Source organism: Anabrus simplex, chromosome 1, assembly GCF_040414725.1.
Source record: "Anabrus simplex isolate iqAnaSimp1 chromosome 1, ASM4041472v1, whole genome shotgun sequence".
NCBI classification, from domain to species: domain Eukaryota; kingdom Metazoa; phylum Arthropoda; class Insecta; order Orthoptera; family Tettigoniidae; genus Anabrus; species Anabrus simplex.
In genome coordinates this window covers 599,992,520-600,006,537 of record NC_090265.1, presented here as the reverse complement: position 1 = coordinate 600,006,537, position 14,018 = coordinate 599,992,520, and the positions used below count along the sequence as shown (strand labels likewise).

The window sequence follows — 14,018 nt, the reverse complement described above, 5'->3', positions numbered from 1 at the left end:
AATACTCCTTAGAGCTCAATTACAAATGATCACACTGCATTAAGTAAAGTCAGCTTCATAATTAACACAATATGTACGTAATTTATACGCTTTTCAGTCTGTCAAAAACACAATCAAAATATAATACTGTATGTAACACTATAACACACCTATAAAAAAAAAATACACACATTAAAGAAAGAAAGACATGTTTCGTTGTATAAAAATATTGTCAGATTCTATCAAATCACTTTAAACCATGTGCATATATGTACAATATTGTTTACGTTGCATAAACCAGTCAATGATTATGAATTGGTGATGTTATGAAGAAATTTTGTACAAATAGTGAACGTATTAGTCCTCAACTGTCACGTTAGTAAATTATGGAAATTTTCCAGTACAGAAATTTTGTATTGAAAAGGTGGAATTGTAAAACTAAAACTTTTAATTTTCTATGTAATCACAGTTCAATACGGACCAATCAACATGAATTTCTCTGTTAATTGAACATATTTGAGATGATAAAAAAGCATTTTTACTGCTATAAAAGATATTTGCCATGAAAATTAGCAAGTAGGCTTTCTTATGTGACAGATATTTCATTAATCTGAACTTGCAATATGCTTCATTCGCTGTATATCAGAAGATTCTTTGTCTCATGTATCACTAGAATTCTCTCCTAAATTACTTACAAATTCATCACACTCCACGTCTAAAACACTTCTTACACGCCGTCTCTTTTTACTCGGATAGTAACACGACCAGTGGTGGTTAATTCCTTTCGGGCAATGCAAACATTTGAAACAGAGACACCTGCGAACTCATTTATTAGTTTTGAGATACAGTAAAATCTAGTTAATTCGAAGTCGTACGGACGCAAAAGTATGACTTTGAATTACATGGTTGCGAATTAACTGCCAACTTGTAATTCAGAAATGCCAACAATGGCACGTCACGAAATATTCTAAGACCAGTTACTGCAAGCAATTAACACTGATTCACAATTTAAACCTTTCAAACGTCATGGAAAAAGCAATTTCCAAAATGTACCCAATAAGACGCGTTTACAGTATTCAAATAATCCAATTGGATAATTTCGCTAGCAAACATAACCTCACACAACAAAAGAAAAAAATGATTCAAAGATGAGGAGAAATCTAAGCTGGTTCCCCTGTGCAAGTGCCATATTATTTGGATTACTGTAATGTTTGCATTTCTTTAGATGCCTTGCACGGAAACATCGTGGCTTATTGAACTTTCCTATGACAAGGGGAGGTAGTCTTTCGCTTCTGTCTGCATTGCAACACAGTATAGTGACCCCATCTCCTTTAAAACCGTAAGTCCGTTGATTTCGGCATTTAAAACAATGCAGTTTCATCGGCACTGACAATACTGTTCAGTGCATATGAATTGATTATAATGAGCCACGCTTTTTTGCCAACTGTCGGCATCGCCGGTATTCACGGATTCTGCTTCTCCACATACTGCCCGCTACGTTATGTTGTGGCATTCCCTAAAACGCTGTATACAAACGAATTATGATTCCACTCAAACTTAGGAACTATGAAACACACTGTAGACACACCGAAGTAAGTAAAAGTGTGGAATCCTACCCCAGCATGTTCCGGAACACGCATTCTATCGTGATTCTCAGAAAATTTTAATTTAAATTTCTCTGTAAATTATTACTTTTTAAAAATTTAAAGGCAGTTTTGAATTAAAAGTGTGAATTGTTTTCCAGTTAAATATGACATATGGGGGCAGCTTTCTTCCATCTGCGGTCATACAAAGCATAACTGTACACCCAACATCGAAAACAATGAGAACCAGGAGCGTGTTGCCAACCATGAAGCAAATAAAAATCGCACCCCAATTTCGTGCCTCAGCGCGTAAATACGGTTTATTTTGAACTTGTGTATTTGACAGACTGAAAAGCTTTTTATTTAACTAAGTCGATACTGGAAAGTATGGCTTCTTTCTTGGCATACAATACCTTTGTGCATCCACAAATAGCAAAAGTCAACACAGGCATTTATCAAATATTACTGAACAGCAAAATTGTAATATGAGCAGTGATCTCTTTCAAGCTTTTAAAGTGAACTTAAAGGTTAACTATTTGTTGTAATGTTGGTCATACTTTTTATGAGGATCGCATTATGGTTGTATGCGAGCTTTTTGAAATGAAAAGATAGTAAAGTCTGTGAAACTTTCTTCCCTGCCAAACTTAGTTATGGTAGATAGATAGGTTATACCCAATTCAGGCAGATTTTGGTCTCTAACATCTTATATTGACATTGACGTGATTAATAATAATTTATTTGTTGCAGCTAATTGTCACAGACAAAGAATAAACAAAGTACATATATATAAGACAAGTACTGTGAAGTTAGTCACTATAGCACTGCGTAAGATTAGAAATTGATATTCAAGTACAGCAGGAAAGTTGGCAAACCGAATATATATATTTCTTTTACTATTTGCTTTTCGTCGCACCGACACAGATAGGTCTTATGGCGACAATGGGATAGGAAAGGCCTAGGAGTGAGAAGGAAGCGGCCGTGACCTTAAGGTACAGCCCCAGCATTTGCCTGGTGTGAAAATGGGAAACCACGGAAAACCATATTTAGGGCTGCAGACAGTGAGGAGTGGGGTTCGAACCCACTATCTCCCGGATGCAAGCTCACAGCTGCGCGAACCTAATCGCACGGCCAACTCGCCCGGTAAACCAAATATCACTCGCAGTAAAGTGGAAATTGAAAAGTGCATCAATGCACGCACACCTCTGAGGATGGAATTTACAAAAGTGTACGATCAGATAGAAGAACATATCAAACAGGAAGAGACATAGAACACAAACGGAAACTTGCTACAGTTCCTTATGAAGAGGTTAGGAGTTGAGATAGTGACGCAGGATGAAAGGTTACTGGAAAAAAATTATTATTCATACATGAAATTATCGATAATTATAGAGGTAAGTTGGACAATGCAAGAATTGAAGTTACTAAGAAACAACAGTTCATTGTCAGTGATCAGGAAGTGGGATCAGTTAGTTTTTTTCTTTTTTTGCTAATGTTTTAATGTCACACTAACCCATTAAAGGCTTTCGGCAATGGAAGGATGGAAAAGGGCTAGGATTGGGAAGGTGGCGGCCACGGCCTTCATTAAGGTACAGCCCAGCATGGCTCCTCCTTAACACACAATATCTATGTGCATCCACAAACAGCAAAAATCAGAACAGACATCTATCAGATACTACTCGACAGCAGCATAACTGTGATATGAGCACTGTTCTGTTTCAAAATTTTAGACTGAACTTAAATGTTAGGCCTAATTATTTGTTGTAATGTTGGTCATACTTTTTATGAGGATCACATTATGGTTGTATGTGGGCTTTCTGAAATGGAAAACCATCTTCAGGTCTGCCAATTGTGGGATTTGAACCTACCATCGCCCGTATGCAAGCTCACAGCTACACGACCCTAACCACACAGAGAACTTGCTCAGTAAAGTCTTCTTTGTTCGCCAGTGACAGAAAGGAAGCTAAAGCAGCCCAAAGTAGAACTTATGAAGTTTGGAGGCAAAATCGGAGAATGGTTAGGGTTCTGGGGTTAGTTCAGACGTATTCATGAGACTGAAGTAGAGGACAGGTTTCATTCCACAAAGGACAGCAGCCGTGCCAGAGAATAGAACAGTTTCTCACAAACTGCAGAAAAAATCAAAAGGGAGTTGAATCTCTCGAACGTAAGGGTGGGTTTAACAGAGTTAATTTACTCATAGAATACTATTTTAGAGAGCTTACAACTCTTGCTGTCCAAAATGTTGCAAACCACAGAGAGAAGGCAAGGCCGATTTTGCTGTTTTATAAGATAGATAAGAAGCATAGCTGACAGCACTGGAGTCTATTGGGGTTACAAGGGACAGGTATGGATGCATACTATTTCCACTCATTGAATCATGCCTGCCAAAGGAAGTTCTATGAGGATGGATCAGGAACTCATCAAATGAGCAAATGACCAAGTAAGTAAGAACGCTGATAAATTGGAAACATGGTTTGTTTTTCTGAAGGAAGAAGTGGAAAGTAAGAAGAGAATAACTTCTCAAGTTTGTTTTGGATTATCAGCGATAAGGAAAAGTGAAAAGATTAAGGTTAGGGAATCCAAAACAAGATCAATTAGCCACTGCTAGTGTTCTGTACTCAAGTAAGTGCAAAGGAAAGAGGATAGGGTTGTTATTTTTAGTAAAGAGTGTCATCTTGCCCAATAACTGTACTTAGAGGACAAGTGCAAGAAGTTGGCTGATAAGTGTAGTATTGCATGTTTTCAAAGGTGTGGCATAGAGCAAATAAATGTAACATAAAACTCTGATGTCTAGTGTGTAGTGATAAACATTAAGTAATTGTCTCTCCTATATCAACATATTGCTGTCCAGCCCATCTGACGTGTGTAACTGGCCCCTGTGGCCGGAAGGTTTTGGCAGAGACATGGAGTTGTTGCAGGGTATCGTAATTTAATAATTTTGGGTTCATTCACAGTTATATCTGTCCACTCGGGCCATTTTAAAGTTTTTGGTGAGATTTTATATATATAATTTTTTTTGCTATTTGCTTTACGTCGCATCGACACAGATATGTCTTACGGCGACGATGGAATAGGAAAGGCCTAGGAATTGGAAGGAATCGGCCGTGGCCTTAATTAAGGTACAGCCCCAGCATTTGCCACATGTGAAAATGGGAAACCATGGAAAACCACCTTCAGGGCTGCCGACAGTGGGGCTTGAGCCCACTATTTCCCAATTACTGGATATTGGCCGCACTTAAGCCACTGCAGCTACGAGCTCAGTGGATTTTATATTACCAGCTAACTCATTCCTGGTTGCCAGCGTTTTGCCCCCGTGTGCTAAGTTGGGCTCATCAGTTGGTACTTAGCACACCCACCAAGATGCATGGCTAGTACATACCGTGGAAGCTACTGCGTAGGCTACTTGGAGCCACCAGCAGTGCCAATGCACTATGAGAGACTTTGCCTCATTGTCTCCAAAACCAGTATAATATCCTGTTTAGACCACTCACTGCCAGAAATAGGGAGAATACTATCAACAGTACTTACATCTACACCATCTTTGCTAACTGAAGCAACAGGTCATTGCCTGCATGATGCAATAAACATGTCATTCACAGCATCACTTCCACATAAATGCACGACACTAGCACTAGAATTATCATAAGACACTTCATCTTCATTCTCCTCACAATCACTGGGAACATCTGACAAATTATCAGCATATCATCATGAGTCGTGTAACTCATTGCTGAGCGTCATGACCCCATTTGACTTCACACACTATTCTTGATTAAGCGGCGCCAACTTTGACGATGTTCAGCTTCTCTTAAAGCCAGCTGAAGAGTCAGACCAGTTGAACGCAGAACTTGATCAATCCAGATGCTCTATGTCCTTCCTCGTGGTCTTCTGCCAACAACTTTGCCTTCCATGATACACTTCTCCAGATTTTCACTATCCTGTCTTACAATATGTCCGAAGAATTGGACGATTCTCCTTATGACACGAGAAGAGAGATGTTCGAAGATATTCAATTCTTGAATAATAGATGCATTAGTTCTTCTTTCCGTCCAAGGTACACGGAGCATCCTTCCCCAATACGGTACTTATCTCTTGCCTTGAGAGTCCAGGTCTCGGAACCATAAAGGAAGACAGAGAACACTAAAGAATCAACTAATCTAATCTTTGTACTATTTGTTATTGCTCTGCTCTGCCATATTTTTGTGAGTTTGCTCACGGCAACACGCACTAAAGTGATACATCTCCTAATCTCTTTGTCACAGCTTCCGGTAACACAGACGGTAGACCTAAGGTATATAAAGCCATTTACCTTTTCCAGTTCCCTTAGTCGACCTGTCAGCTGGATCTGTGCCGCTCTGTCAATTACCATTAATTTGGACTTGCTCAGGTTGATCTCTAGCCCATATTCTAAACTTGCATCTTTTACCCTTGCTAGTTATTCTGCAAGTTCATCTTCACTGCTGGCAAGGAGAGTGGTATCATCAACAAAGTGCAGGTTACTGATTTTTCATCCACCAATTGATATGCCTCCAGTCCAGTCATTGAGGGCTTTCTTCATCACATATTCAGCATAGATGTTATATAGAATAGGTGATAATATGCAGCCCTGTCAGACACCCTGCGAAATACTGAAAAATTCTGAAATGTCACCATCTACATTTACAGTTGCAATGTTGTTTTCATACAGACTTTTCAGTAATGATATTAGATGTTGTGGAATGCCAAATTCACGAAGAACCTGCCATAGTTTATTCCAGACAACACAATCAAAAGCTTTCTTGTAGTCAAGGAAGCACATTAGCACAGGGACACAGAACTCACGAGATTTTTCAATTATTTCCCTCATATTAAAAATGTGTACCCGTGTTCCTTTTCCTGCAACAAATCCTGCTGGCTAAATGGATATGTGAGGCATTATGCAAGACTTGTGGTGCTGGTTTATGATATACAATAAAATCTTACTTGCATGAGATATCAGAGTAATAAACTGTACGATAGTTGGAACACTTCCTGACTAACCCTTTCTTATGCAAGGGGATTAAGTTGGAGCTTGTCCAATCTTTTGGCCATTCTCTCATCGCGAATATCCTATTACTTTACAAACGAAAATATTTATAAAATCCTCCTATCAATACAATTCAAGTCATCTGTTAGATGAAACAAAGTCTATACATGTTTCAGCCTAATCTCAAGGCCATCTTCAGTAGTAAAACGATTGTTACATAATATACAAACAAATTAAAAAACGTAATGATGTGAAGTGACAGTGATCATGATAAGTGAGTTAAAAACACATTGAGGTGCAAAGTCCTCTCGTCTAATAGATCTTGCTGGCTGTTAAAAAAAACATTATACTGAGGAGTGTAGTGAGACCGTCAATACTACGAATAAAACGTGTAACATCTGTAATGAGAAAAAAGGAATGTATGAGTGGATGAAGAACAAGCTAAAAATGATGTACGAAAAGAAAACTCATATGACTTACTTGTAACTAAAAGTTGTCATCTCGAATGGAGATGACCTTAATACCAATATAAATGGTCCGTTATTGGACATTATAAATTTTCCAGCTAACTTATTCTTGGTTGCCAGCGTTTCGCCCTCGTGTGCTAGGCTGGGCTCATCAGTTGGTACCTAGCACACCTACCAAGACGCTGGCTAGTGCATACCGTGGAGGCTACTGCGTAGGCTAATTGTAGCCACCGGCAGTGCCAATGCACTATGAGACACTTTGTCCCATTATCAAAAATTGATGCCTGCCTGGCCATCAGATGATATAGATGTTAATTCCCATAGGGAATCTGAAATACTTGTTCCGAATGAGTAAATTTATAATATAAATGGTCCGTTATTGGACATTATAAATTTTCCAGCTAACTCATTCTTGGTTGCCAGCGTTTCGCCCTCGTGTGCTAGGCTGGGCTCATCAGTTGGTACCTAGCACACCTACCAAGACGCTGGCTAGTGCATACCGTGGAGGCTACTGCGTAGGCTAATTGTAGCCACCGGCAGTGGCAATGCACTATGAGACACTTTGTCCCATTATCAAAAATTGATGCCTGCCTGGCCATCAGATGATATAGATGTTAATTCCCATAGGGAATCTGAAATATTTGTTCCGAATGAGTAAATTTATAATATAAATGGTCCGTTATTGGACATTATAAATTTTCCAGCTAACTCATTCTTGGTTGCCAGCGTTTCGCCCTCGTGTGCTAGGCTGGGCTCATCAGTTGGTACCTAGCACACCTACCAAGACGCTGGCTAGTGCATACCGTGGAGGCTACTGCGTAGGCTAATTGTAGCCACCGGCAGTGCCAATGCACTATGAGACACTTTGTCCCATTATCAAAAATTGATGCCTGCCTGGCCATCAGATGATATAGATGTTAATTCCCATAGGGAATCTGAAATACTTGTTCCGAATGAGTAAATTTATAATATAAATGGTCCGTTATTGGACATTATAAATTTTCCAGCTAACTCATTCTTGGTTGCCAGCGTTTCGCCCTCGTGTGCTAGGCTGGGCTCATCAGTTGGTACCTAGCACACCTACCAAGACGCTGGCTAGTGCATACCGTGGAGGCTACTGCGTAGGCTAATTGTAGCCACCGGCAGTGGCAATGCACTATGAGACACTTTGTCCCATTATCAAAAATTGATGCCTGCCTGGCCATCAGATGATATAGATGTTAATTCCCATAGGGAATCTGAAATATTTGTTCCGAATGAGTAAATTTATAATACCAATATAAATGGTCCGTTATTGGACATTATAAATTTTCCAGCTAACTCATTCTTGGTTGCCAGCGTTTCGCCCTCGTGTGCTAGGCTGGGCTCATCAGTTGGTACCTAGCACACCTACCAAGACGCTGGCTAGTGCATACCGTGGAGGCTACTGCGTAGGCTAATTGTAGCCACCGGCAGTGCCAATGCACTATGAGACACTTTGTCCCATTATCAAAAATTGATGCCTGCCTGGCCATCAGATGATATAGATGTTAATTCCCATAGGGAATCTGAAATATTTGTTCCGAATGAGTAAATTTATAATATAAATGGTCCGTTATTGGACATTATAAATTTTCCAGCTAACTCATTCTTGGTTGCCAGCGTTTCGCCCTCGTGTGCTAGGCTGGGCTCATCAGTTGGTACCTAGCACACCTACCAAGACGCTGGCTAGTGCATACCGTGGAGGCTACTGCGTAGGCTAATTGTAGCCACCGGCAGTGCCAATGCACTATGAGACACTTTGTCCCATTATCAAAAATTGATGCCTGCCTGGCCATCAGATGATATAGATGTTAATTCCCATAGGGAATCTGAAATATTTGTTCCGAATGAGGAAATTTATAATACCAATATAAATGGTCCGTTATTGGACATCAATAATTTACTCATTCGGAACAAATATTTCAGATTCCCTATGGGAATTAACATCTATATCATCTGATGGCCAGGCAGGCATCAATTTTTGATAATGGGACAAAGTGTCTCATAGTGCATTGGCACTGCCGGTGGCTACAATTAGCCTACGCAGTAGCCTCCACGGTATGCACTAGCCAGCGTCTTGGTAGGTGTGCTAGGTACCAACTGATGAGCCCAGCCTAGCACACGAGGGCGAAACGCTGGCAACCAAGAATGAGTTAGCTGGAAAATTTATAATGTCCAATAACGGACCATTTATATTGGTATTATAAATTTACTCATTCGGAACAAATATTTCAGATTCCCTATGGGAATCAACATCTATATCATCTGATGGCCAGGCAGGCATCAATTTTTGATAATGGGACAAAGTGTCTAATAGTGCATTGGCACTGCCGGTGGCTACAATTAGCCTACGCAGTAGCCTCCACGGTATGCACTAGCCAGCGTCTTGGTAGGTGTGCTAGGTACCAACTGATGAGCCCAGCCTAGCACACGAGGGCGAAACGCTGGCAACCAAGAATGAGTTAGCTGGAAAATTTATAATGTCCAATAACGGACCATTTATATTGGCATTATAAATTTACTCATTCGGAACAAATATTTCAGATTCCCTATGGGAATTAACATCTATATCATGGAGATGACCTTGTCGGTCTCAAGTCACATTGACAACTAAGCCTGTGTGTGGCTTACTGTGTATCTGTGTCGATGTGGTTGGGAGGGGTAATGGAGGGGGAGGGGCAGGGAGGGAGGGACGTTGTGATTCATGGAAGGAGGGTGGAAGGGCGGGTCTTGTTCTAGAATGTCGGTAGTGAAACTCTTTTTTATTAATGAACTGTTCGCAGATGAGCGGGACAAAGGTTTCCAATAAAATATTTTTCTTTTCGTTGATTTCATTTAAGTTATAGACGGGATTGTTATATTGGTCGATATCTATATATATATATTCTCTAGTATATTAAGTAAGGGACCTTTCTGTTCGTAATGCAGGATCTTTAAATCTTGATCAATTGTTGTGTATTTATGATTTTTCTCTCTACAATGTTCGCTCATGGCTGAGTAGCGATTATACTTTAGGGCATTAAGATGTTCGGAGTATCTTACATTGAAACTGCGGCCTGTTTGCCCAATATACGTTGAAAGACATGATTGGCATTTTAATTTGTATATTCCAGAGTTAGAAATTTTTTTGCTGTTGACAATATGAGAATTAAAAAACATTTTTGTATTGGTGTGAACGGTCTTGAAAGCTACTTTTAACTTGTGCTTTTTAAAGATGTTTGAAATAGGATATATATTATTATTATTATTATTAAAGGTAAATGTGGTGAACTTCTCTTTATGGAAAGATTGTTTTTCTAAGGTGGTCTTGGGTCTATTTCTAAATTTATTGAGAATTTTATTCACGAAAGCTTTACTGAAACCATTACCTTCGGCTATTGCATAAATGGTGTTGATTTCCTTTCTAAAATTCTTACGGGATAAAGGAACATTAAGAGCTCTGAAAATCATACTATTGTAAGCTGTCTTCTTCTGTGTCCCTGGATGTAGAGAAGTTTGAAGGATTGTGTTTACTGTGTGTGTGGGCTTCCTGTAAATATTAAAAGAAATGGTTTTATTCTGATTGCGAGTAATAGTTAAATCGAGATAATTAAGGGAATTGTTCTCGGATTCTATCGTAAACTTTATGTGTGGATCCAGGTTATTAAGTAATTCAAGAACGGTGTTGCTGTCAGTAATGTGAGAATCCAGGATAATAAAAGTATCATCCACATACCGAGTCCAATGTTTGATCCCATTAATTTTACCTATAATGTGAGTGTATTCGAGGAAATCTACGTAAATATCAGCGAGGATTCCCGAGGCCGGTGACCCCATAGGAAGCCCCTTCTGTTGGTATATGATGTTGTTAAAAGTAAAGAAGCCATTATTTAATGTAAACTTGAGAATCCGAATAAACTCTTCTAACTCCCCTATAGTCAATTTACTGAATTTGGAAAGATTGTTTTTTACTATTTCGATGGTTTTATTGACGGGTACATTCGCGTACATATTTTCTATGTCAAAAGAGTGAAGGGTGTAATGTTTCGGTAACGTGAGATTTTTTATTCTATTGCAGAATTCCAGGGAATTTTTAACTGACGTGTTAGCTTGAAAGGAATAATGTGTTTTAAGAAAATTGTGAATAAATTGGGATATTTTATACGTCGGACTATAAAGAGAAGTTCACCACATTTACCTTTAATAATAATAATATATATCCTATTTCAAACATCTTTAAAAAGCACAAGTTAAAAGTAGCTTTCAAGACCGTTCACACCAATACAAAAATGTTTTTTAATTCTCATATTGTCAACAGCAAAAAATTTTCTAACTCTGGAATATACAAATTAAAATGCCAATCATGTCTTTCAACGTATATTGGGCAAACAGGCCGCAGTTTCAATGTAAGATACTCCGAACATCTTAATGCCCTAAAGTATAATCGCTACTCAGCCATGAGCGAACATTGTAGAGAGAAAAATCATAAATACACAACAATTGATCAAGATTTAAAGATCCTGCATTACGAACAGAAAGGTCCCTTACTTAATATACTAGAGAATATATATATAGATATCGACCAATATAACAATCCCGTCTATAACTTAAATGAAATCAACGAAAAGAAAAATATTTTATTGGAAACCTTTGTCCCGCTCATCTGCGAACAGTTCATTAATAAAAAAGAGTTTCACTACCGACATTCTAGAACAAGACCCGCCCTTCCACCCTCCTTCCATGAATCACAACGTCCCTCCCTCCCTGCCCCTCCCCCTCCATTACCCCTCCCAACCACATCGACACAGATACACAGTAAGCCACACACAGGCTTAGTTGTCAATGTGACTTGAGACCGACAAGGTCATCTCCATTCGAGACGACAACTTTTAGTTACAAGTAAGTCATATGAGTTTTCTTTTCGTACATCATTTTTAACTTGTTCTTCATCCACTCATACATTCCTTTTTTCTCATTACAGATGTTACACGTTTTATTCGTAGTATTGACGGTCTCACTACACTCCTCAGTATAATGTTTTATTTAACAGCCAGCAAGATCTATTAGACGAGAGGACTTTGCACCTCAATGTGTTTTTAACTCACTTATCATGATCACTGTCACTTCACATCATTACGTTTTTTAATTTGTTTGTATATTATGTAACAATTGTTTTACTACTGAAGATGGCCTTGAGATTAGGCTGAAACATGTATAGACTTTGTTTCATCTAACAGATGACTTGAATTGTATTGATAGGAGGATTTTATAAATATTTTCTTTTGTAAAGTGATAACCGTCAATACGGAATGAGATTCATAACTTGCAATATCCTATTACACAATGAGTGCAGCACGTACAAGCCTTCTTCGCCCATTCCTTTAAGCATCTCTCCAGAAATACCATCCAGTCCAGGCGATTTGTTTTTCAAATGGTTAATGGCATTCTTGATTTCGCTTTGTAGAATCGAAGATTCCAATGCAGAAAGCCCCCCTGGTTACTGGACTGCTACATCATTTTTTGCAGAGTACAGCTTTTCACAGTATTGTTTCCACCTCTCTAGCGCTTCTTTTCTCTCTCCAATTAGGCGCCCATTCTCGTCATCTATAACCCATGTGTGTGATTTAAATTGATGAGTAATGCTATTGATTTTGTTAAAGAGACCCTTTGTTTGATTTTGGTTCTGGTTTTGTTCTATTTCCTCACAAACGCTGTGGATGAACTGTGACTTATCATTCCTACAATAACGCTGTATCTCTCTACACAGGATCCTGTACCTGTTTTCATCCTGAATGGATTGGATACCACGTTTCTTCAGACTACTACTTTCTTCAATCAGTTCCAGAGTCTTGTTTGATATCCAGGAATATTTTGCACTCAGTGAGGAAACAATCTCTCATTCTGTCCCAAGTCTGACAAGGTGACTCTTCTTCCTTTAGTAGCAAATCTGGGAGCTTTGGCCGTACAGTTGCCCGAAGTGTGCAAGAGATTCCTGGTTAGGGAGTCTAAACTGTCTTGCTCTTATCTTCTTGGTGACTTTTAGTTTTAGCTGTATTTTCATAGGCAACAGATTGTGGTCATTGCCACATTCCGCTCCAAGAAAGGTCTTACAATCTAGAACAGATGTCTTCAACGTTGTCTCTCCAAAACGAAATCAATCTGATTCCTGACTATCACTAGGCGATATCCAAGAGTACAGACGCCTTGGGTGATGCTGGAAAAGGGTGCTGCAAACTACCATGTCATTGCCAACATAAAACTCCAGTAGCTGCTTTCCTTGTTCATTCCTCTCATGTAGGCCATATCATCCAATCACAGATCTGATGTCAGTGTCTCCAGTAGTGTCCCCAATCTTAGCACTGAAGTCAACTTGGATTATTACTATTTCCCTATTTGCAAACAATTGATGGTATGTTCTAATAGTTTAAAGAATTCTTCTATTTCAGCATCTGATGCTGCAGCTGTGGGAGCATGGACCTGGATAATATTAATGATGAAAGGGGATGCATTCACTTTGATGGTAATGATTCCATCACTGATGGGTTCATAGCCTAGGACAGTGTTGTTCAGTTTTTCAGGAACAACAACTGCAACACCCTTTCGACTCATATCATCGCTTCCCGAAAAGTATACAGTATTCCTTCCATGAGTTACAAAATGTCCATGTCCTTTCCAATGAGTCTCACTAAGACCAAGGAACTCATTTCTCTTCCTATTATTGCAAGTTTCCCTGGCTGTAGGGAACCATGGACATTCCATGCTGCAACCCTTCTAATGACTCTCAAAGAGAATTTACTTTGATGGATTAAAATAAGGGCTTCTCTTAATCCTGTCTTCCTCGGAGATCCGACTGGCAGACTTACTCCAGAACATTTGGAATTAAGCAAAGAGATCATGGCAATGTCGGGGGAAGAGTACAGTGGTGATTTCCCTGTAAAATTCACGTATAATATCACCGGGAGTCAATCCACTGTTTACCGGCACTGC

The 14,018-nt window shown here is 39.1% G+C and overlaps 1 protein-coding gene across 3 annotated transcripts in view; it reads right to left on the bottom strand.

Annotated features, from left to right (window-relative positions):
* Positions 1-14,018, bottom strand: part of LOC136870828 (protein CIP2A) — a 251,586-nt gene that overhangs the window by 200,734 nt on the left and 36,834 nt on the right. The gene's annotated exons all lie outside the window — the stretch shown is intronic.